Source organism: Bufo bufo, chromosome 3 (genome assembly GCF_905171765.1).
Source record: "Bufo bufo chromosome 3, aBufBuf1.1, whole genome shotgun sequence".
Taxonomy (NCBI): Eukaryota; Metazoa; Chordata; class Amphibia; order Anura; family Bufonidae; genus Bufo; species Bufo bufo.
The window spans coordinates 223,608,224-223,616,686 of record NC_053391.1 but is presented as its reverse complement, the minus strand read 5'-3'; the positions used below and the strand labels follow the sequence as shown (position 1 = coordinate 223,616,686).

The 8,463-nt window shown below is 46.2% G+C and overlaps 1 long non-coding RNA gene across 1 annotated transcript; it reads left to right on the top strand.

Annotated features, from left to right (window-relative positions):
• Nucleotides 1-5,698: 5,698 nt before the first annotated feature.
• On the top strand, nt 5,699-7,543 carry LOC120993714. Its single transcript, XR_005777315.1, has 3 exons — nt 5,699-5,805; nt 6,831-6,835; nt 7,432-7,543. It is a non-coding gene; the product is annotated as an uncharacterized LOC120993714 (long non-coding RNA).
• Nucleotides 7,544-8,463: the final 920 nt, after the last annotated feature.

Here is an 8,463-nt window from a genome sequence, read left to right as displayed (position 1 = left end):
GGTACATATTAGGTGGGATTTGCCGGTAACGCTCCCTAATCGGTGCAACATTGCCGGTAGGGATTTCAATGGCGGAAGCACACCCGAAGTCGCGAGAATGCCTCTTGAAATTCCCAGAGGGTGTCTTCGAGCAACTTCTGTTGTCCGGAAGTCAGAGTCTTGCAGTCCACCTCTATCCGGGCCATGATCACCCGACCATTCCACTCCACTGTCGGGGTCTCCCTTTGATGAACCTCTACAGCATAGGTCCAGGCTGATCTTCTATCAGGATGTATCGTGAAGCTCCTTCATCGAGAGCTATCCCCCTCGGAGACATAAACGTTGGCCAGCAAGGTGTTTCCGGGGATGGTTAACTCGCAGTCTTTAACATTTAGGCAGTGTACAGGCACACATCCATTCTTCACAATGGCAAGGGCCCAGGCTACCAGTGGGAGAGCCTGCGTTTCCTCTTGATAAGCGGGCTCGATCAGGACCTCCAGTCCATTCAGTCGTCGTCCAGCCCCCACCGGCAGCATCAATATTCATTCTTGTCGAGGTGGGATCTTCACCGGGGTCCTCCGCGACACCTTCACGTCTTCTATGGGCCGACTGGAAATGTTACTCTTTTGCAGACTTCAGCTTCTCACCTTCTGTTGTAAAACCTTCTGGGTCGGACAGTGTGTGGTGGCCCGTTGCCAATATTTCGGCCCTTCCTTGGCATAGAGTTGATGGTCTAGGTCTCTCAGTACATTCATACCTAGGGTCACGTCCCTTCCTTTCCGGGACGGATGGTCCACCAGCACGACCCCCTTCTTGCTAACGTCTTGTCCAAACAGGCGGACCCACATCCAGACTATCCCTCGGACGTCCATCTTTCTGTTATTGGCGACCGTCAGCCTGATGACACTCCCATCTTCTGGCTCCATCATACGACTAAAGTGTCTTTTGAAGAACTGCAGGGGCATAAAGGTGCACTTCGACCCTGTATCAGCACACCTTCTGTAGGAAGCGCACCTTCTGGCCTTCCAACTCACTGTTGGCATACAGGTCGTTTTCCTCACGGATAGGGCTTTGCTTTTGGTGTAAAGTTTAACGTCGGCTCGGACTCCATCCATTCGGGGCACTCTCTGGCCATATGACCGTTCTGTCGACAAGGCCAACAGAGGGACCCTCTTTCGACGTGCCCCCACACCTGGGTCTTCCTGGGTGGAGTGGCGCGGGATGCTGGGGTCATTTCTGGTGACCGGGATGTTTCTGCCTTCATCTGGGACACTTATAGCTGTAGTCCTCTTAATTCTGTCCACAGGGCCTGTACCACATCCTTTAGGGACTCGGATTCTTCAGACCCCGACCGGTCCCTTGTAGCATGAGTGCTACTCACCATTCTCGCCGCCACAGGTACGTGCTCCTCCTCCCTCTCCACGGCAGCTTGGTAGACACTGTAGAATGTCATGTCGGCCACCGTCTGGGTCATCTCTTGCAGCATATCCTGTAGGAACTTGTTGGAGAGCCCCACTATGAACTGATCTCTTAGTAGCCAGCCCACCTCCCGTAAGGCTCCCATGGCCTCTGGATCTCGCTGCTGTATGTCATTGAGCGTTTCCTGTATGGCATTGGAATACTACATCAGAGTCAAGCCCTCTTGCTGTGGTCGGTTGAAGAAGTGGCTCCTCAACTGCACTGCTCTAGCACGCCCCCCCCCCCCCCCCCCCCCCCTTGGCTATCTCCAGCAGGGAGAATATTTTCTCTAGGGTGTCTCTCTCGGATTCGGGCCTTACCATCACTGTCCGTCTGAAGTCGCCCTCTAGAGCCCCCAATGCAACCTCTGCCTGTATTTCGGGGGTCAGGTTACCCATTGTAACCGCACTCCGCACCCTTTCAGTCTAGTCCTGCAACGTCATGTCTTTACCGTCAAATTTTGGCAGATGACGCAACAGCGCCCCCACGGGAATGTATCCTACTGGGGAGGACATGGCGTTGGGGGGAAAGCTGGCCTTGCGCAGGCGCACCCTGAGCTGGGTCCTGATTCAGGGTCTCTTGCCACGTTCCCATCCATAATGGTCCCTGTATCCTGCCGACTACTCCAAGTTGTAAGCCGTGTACCGCAGCTCCACCTCCTATGAATATTTAAATCTGAGCAGTGTGTTTAGCTGTGTGGGGAAACTGCGGCCTCTTGTGGCCAAGCAGCAAAATAACAGTGCTCATGCAATAAAAGCTGTTTCACAATCCCACACTACTACCGTAAATTAATTTTGAACTACTCCTCTGTGGTTAAACCTTTAACGGACATGACTATAAAAGGTTCAGATGTTTCAACCTGGGCTGATGCGGCATTACAAGCTTTCTTAGCTGTGAAGGAATGTTTTGCTTCTGCTCCTATACTGGTGCAACCGGATGTGTCATAGCCATTCATTGTGGAGGTTGACGCATCTGAGGTAGCGGTAGGACCAGTCTTGTTGCAGGGTCTTTCACCTAGTAAATGGGGTCCATGTGCATTCTTCTCTAAGAAACTCTCGGTCGCAGAAAGAAATTATGACATGGGTAATAGAGAGTTGCTGGCCATCAAGTTGGCTTTTGAGGAGTGGCGTCATTGGTTGAAGGGAGCAATTCATCCTATTACTCTGCTTACCGATCACAAAAATGTCTGGCTTACTTGGAGTCAGCTAAACGACTGAACCCATGGCAGGCCAGATGGTCGTTGTTTTTTAGCAGATTTAATTTCATTGTCACCTATTGCCCTGGGGTCAGGAATGTCAAGGCTGATGCTTTGTCACGTAGCTTTCCTGGGAGGATGATTCGGAAGATCCAGGTCCGATATTGTCTGAGGGGATAGTTATATCCGCCCTATATCCTGACCTTGAGGCAGAGGTGACGGAGGCCCAGGGAGATGCTCCGGATTCTTGTCCTCCAGGGAAGTTGTTTGTTCCTTCTGAATTTTGTCACAAAGTGTTTGAGGGACATCACTGTACGGTTCTCACAGGTCATCCTGGGAGCCGATCCACTGTTGATCTCATCTCTCGTAGATTCTGGTGGCCGGGGTTGCGCAAGTGTGTTTAGAACTATGTGTCAGCTTGTAGTACTTGTGAACATGCGAAGGTGACTCACACTCGGCCTTTAGGATCTTTACTTCCGTTGCCTATCCCGTCCCGACCTTGGACTCATTTATCCATGGATTTTATCACAGATTTTCCTAATTCTTCAGGAAAAACTGTGATTTTGGTGGTTGTTGATCTTTTTAGTAAGATGGCGCACTTTATAGCATTACCTGGTCTACCTAATGCTAAAACTCTTGCACAAGTGTTTGTCAACAACATCGTGAAATTACATGGTATTCCTTCTGATGTGGTGTGTGATAGGGGGACTCAGTTTGTTTCCAAATTCTGGAAGGCGTTCTGTACTGGTCTGGGGGTACAATTGTCCTTCTCTTCAGCCTTTCATCCTCAGTCGAACCGACAGACTGAACGTACTAACCAGAATCTGGAGACCTATTAGAGATGTTTTGTCTTGGAGAACCAGGAAGAATGGTCTTCATTTTTGTCTTTAGCCGAGTTTGCCATAAACAACCGTAGACAGGAGTTCACTAATAAGTCACCATTTTTTGGGGCATATGGGTTCCACCCGCAATTTGGCACATTTTCTGGTATGGAGACTTCTGATATACCGGAGGAGGAACGATTTTCCTTTTCCTTGTCATCTATTTAGTGGAAAATTCTAAATAATCTGAAAAAAATGGGCAACAAGTATAAACGTGTGGCTGACAGGAGATGTATGAATGGTCTGCACCTGAGAGTGGGTGATTCTGTGTGGCTGTCCACAAGAAACATTAAATTGAAAGTACTTTCCTGGAAGTTGGGTCCATATAAGATCACTGCCATTATTAAGCCGGTAGCCTTTCGTCTTGAACTTCCTCAGGCTTTGAAAATTCATAATGTGTTCCATAAGTTGTTGTTGAATAGATATGTCGAACCTGTTGAACCGTCCTCCTTGCCTCCTCCTCCTGTCATGGTGGACGGTAATCTGGAATTTAAGATCGCCAGGATAGTGGACTCCCGAGTTCTCCTTAGATCCCTCCAGTATCTCGTTCACTGGAGGGGTTACGGACCAGAGGGCAGGATATGGGTTTCAGCGGCCGACGTCAATGCTAGTCGTCTGGTAAAAGCGTTCTACAGAGCTCATCCGGATAAGGTCGGTCCTGAGTTTCCGGAGGCTACCTGTAGAAGGGGGGGTACTGTCATGGTCTCTTCAGTGACAGGGGTCAGAAGATCTAAGAGACTGGCTGCACGTGATGCTATCCAACAGTCCCTTTGGTTTCACTTTGTTCAATGTTGTTGCTGGTCATGACCACACCTCTTGTCTCAGGTGCAGATTAAGTGGTCATTCCAACTCCTATTTAGTTTGTCCTTTTGATAGTTGATAGCTCCTTTTGGCTGTGGAAGCGCTGGTGTTGGTTCTCCTATGAGTTCCTGCTCACTCGCATACTTCGGAGTTAAGTGTAATTTCTTCCTATTGTTTTTTTTGTGTTTTTTCCCTTCCCTTTTGGTATTAGGCCTGAGGGGGTCCCCTGTTCCTGCAGCTGGGAAGGAATAGGTCACCTGTTGTCCTGACTCTGTTTCCAGGGCCCTGTAGGGTGAGACAGGGCCTTAGGCTCTGGCGTATGAACATTCCTACCATCGAGGTCTGTTCATACTGTTAGCAGTCAGGGCTCAGTTTAGGGACTTACCAGGTGGTGACCTTTCCCTAGTTTCCAGACCTAGTACCTTTCCCTCCTCCCTCCTGTGTTCAGTGTGGAGTGTATTCCCCACACCGCACCGTGACACCAGAAGACACCAAAACCAAAGCTTGCTGCTGCGTCAGTAAATAATTTCAAAGAATCTGAATCCTGAAATTCTTCCTGCCAACAACTCCTACCGTTAAACTTACTTAGGAATTCCAGCCACATGGACATGTCCTCCTTAAGAGGTCTAGTTAATCTAACATGAGCTGCCAGGGAACGCAAACCTCTAGTAGCAAAGTACATCTGCTTAGAAAAAATACGACCCATTGGAATGATTCTACAAGCTAAATTCAATGAGCCTAATAGAGATTGAAATTCCCTCAAGGTGCACTTATTCTTGGTTAATAATTTCACTAATAATGATCTAATCAAATTTAACTTAACCTTAGATAAACAAAACTCCATTTTAACACTATTAATAACAATACCTAAAAATTCTAAACAAACGCAAGGATAAACAGGTTTTTTTTTCTGCAATGGGGATACCAAACTGCTTAGCCATACCAATAAAACATTGTAACAACTGAGAACACAACTAAGAACCGGAAAAACCTACAAACAGGAAATCGTCTAAGTAATGTAACACACCACCTTCTGGAAAACTAACCTGAACTACCCACTGCAAAAATGTAGAAAATGATTCAAAATAGGAACAAGACATAGAAAAACCGATGGGGAGACACTTATCAAAATAAAATGTATCTTCAAAGCTAAAACCCAACAAATTAAAACCTTGTGGCCTAACTGGCAAAAGCCTAAATGCTGATTTAATGTCAGCCTTTGTGAGTAAAGCCCCTTGGCCAAAATGTTTTAATAAATCCACTGCTTGATCAAATCACACATAAGACACTGAAGCATCAGACTTAGACACCTCTTCATTAAGTGAGCAATCAAACGGAAAATACAAGTGATGAATTAATCTAAACTCCCCAGGTTCCTTCTTAGGAACTATACCTAAAAGGGATAAGCGGAAATTCTCAAAAGGTGGATAATCAAAGGGGCCCGCAATCCTACCCACTTCTAATTCTTTCTTAATTTAAGTACGAACTACAGTTGCAAGAAAAAGTATGTGAACCCTTTGGAATGATATGGATTTCTGCACAAATTGGTCATAAAATGTGATCTGATCTTCATCCAAGTCACAACAATAGACAATCACAGTCTGCTTAAACTAATGACACACAAAGAATTAAATGTTACCATGTTTTTATTGAACACACCATGTAAACATTCACAGTGCAGGTGTAAAAAGTATGTGAACCCTTGGATTTAATAACTGGTTGAACCTCCTTTGGCAGCAATAACTTTAACCAAACGTTTCCTGTAGTTGCAGATCAGACGTGCACAACAGTCAGGAGTAATTCTTGACCATTCCTCTTTACAGAACTGTTTCAGTCCAGCAATATTCTTGGGATGTCTGGTGTGAATCGCTTTCTTGCGGTCATGCCACAGCATCTCAATCGGGTTGAGGTCAGGACTCTGACTGGGCCACTCCAGAAGGCGTATTTTCTTCTGTTTAAGCCATTCTGTTGTTGATTTACTTCTATGCTTTGGGTCGTTGTCCTGTTGCAACACCCATCTTCTGTTGAGCTTCAGCTGGTGGACAGATGGCCTTAAGTTCTCCTGCAAAATGTCTTGATAAACTTGGGAATTCATTTTTCCTTTGATGATAGCAATCCGTCCAGGCCCTGACGCAGCAAAGCAGCCCCAAACCATGATGCCCCCACCACCATACTTTACAGTTGGGATGAGGTTTTGATGTTGGTGTGCTGTGCCTCTTTCTCCACACATAGTGTTGTGAGTTAATTCCAAACAACTCAACTTTGGTTTCATCTGTCCACAGAATATTTTGCCAGTACTGCTGTGGAACATCCAGGTGCTCTTGTGCAAACTCTAAACGTGCAGCAATGTTTTTTTGGGACAGCAGTGGCTTCCTCTGTGGTATCCTCCCATGAAATCCATTCTTGTTTAGTGTTTTACGTATCGTAGATTCGCTAACAGGGATGTTAGCATATGCCAGAGACTTTTGTAAGTCTTTAGCTGACACTCTAGGATTCTTCTTCACCTCATTGAGCAGTCTGCGTTGTGCTCTTGCAGTCATCTTTACAGGATGGCCACTCCTAGGGAGAGTAGCAGCAGAGCTGAACTTTCTCCATTTATAGACAATTTGTCTTACCGTGGACTGATGAACAGCAAGGCTTTTGGAGATACTTTTATAACTCTTTCCAGCTTTATGCAAGTCAACAATTCTTAATCATAGGTCTTCTGAAAGCTCTTTTGTGCGAGGCATCATTCACATCAGGCAATTCTTCTTGTGAAAAGCAAACCCAGAACTGTTGTGTGTTTTTTATAGGGCAGGGCAGCTGTAACCAACACCTCCAATCTCATCTCATTGATTGGACTCCAGTTGGCTGACACCTCACTCCAATTAGCTCTTGGAGATGTCATTAGTCTAGGGGTTCACATACTTTTTCCACCTGCACTGTGAATGTTTACATGGTGTGTTCAATAAAAACATGGTAATATTAAATTCTTTGTGTGTTATTAGTTTAGGCAGACTGTGATTGTTTATTGTTGTGACTTAGATGAAGATCAGATCACATTTTATGACCAATTTGTGCAGAAATCCATATCATTCCAAAGGGTTCACATACTTTTTCTTGCAACTGTACATCCAGATATCTCACTACAGATTTTAAATTATCCACCATTGAAAAACCAATACCCTTAAATTCAGGAACCAAAAAACCTAGAGAAAAACCATCAATAATTAAATTAGCATTTACTTGGTCTGGATATCGCTTTAGCCATGGCAACATTTCTGTTAATCTCACTGGTGTCCAAGCTTTTTGCAAGCTGCTCCTTAATTGACGGCTGCTGAAAATTTGCCTGACTGCTCCGCTTGAAACATTTTGAAAAAGGATGGGTGCCCCCACAAAAGGAACACATGCTTATAGCGACAATTTACTAACCACTTACAGGTATTCTCATTGAATGCAAAACAAACTCCCTTCCTCAAACCTTGAGGGGAGGGAGATTGTTTAAAGGGCTTCTGTCACCCCATTAAACCGTATTTTTTTTTTCTTTACTAATAATCCCTACACTGCGATCTCAGCATACATAAGCTAATTAATGATTTTTGTTCAGTAGAATTTGCTAAAAATCGATTTTTATAATATGTAAATTACCTTTCTACCAGCAAGTAGGGCGGCTACTTGCTGGTAGCAGCCGCATCCTCCGATCGTAATGACGCCCCCTCCGCTTGTTGATTGACAGGGCCAGGGAACGGAATCGTTCTCTGCTGGCCCTGCCTGTTTTCATTCAATATCTGGCGCCTGCGCCGCGGCCGTACCTATCTTTAATCTGCGCAGGCGCACTGAGAGGCAGCCACTCACTCGGCCGCTCCATCCTCAATGCGCCTGCGCCGATGACGTCACATCTACACTCGGCGCAGGCGCATTGAGGAGCGAGCGGCCGAGTGAGTGGCCGCCTCTCAGTGCGCCTGCGCAGATTGAAGATAGGTACGGCCGCGGCGCAGGCGCCAGATATTGAATGAAAACAGGCAGGGCCAGCAGAGAACGATTCCGTTCCCTGGCCCTGTCAATCAACAAGCGGAGGGGGCGTCATTACGATCGGAGGATGCGGCTGCTACCAGCAAGTAGCCGCCCTACTTGCTGGTAGCAAGGTAATTTACATATTATAAAAATCGA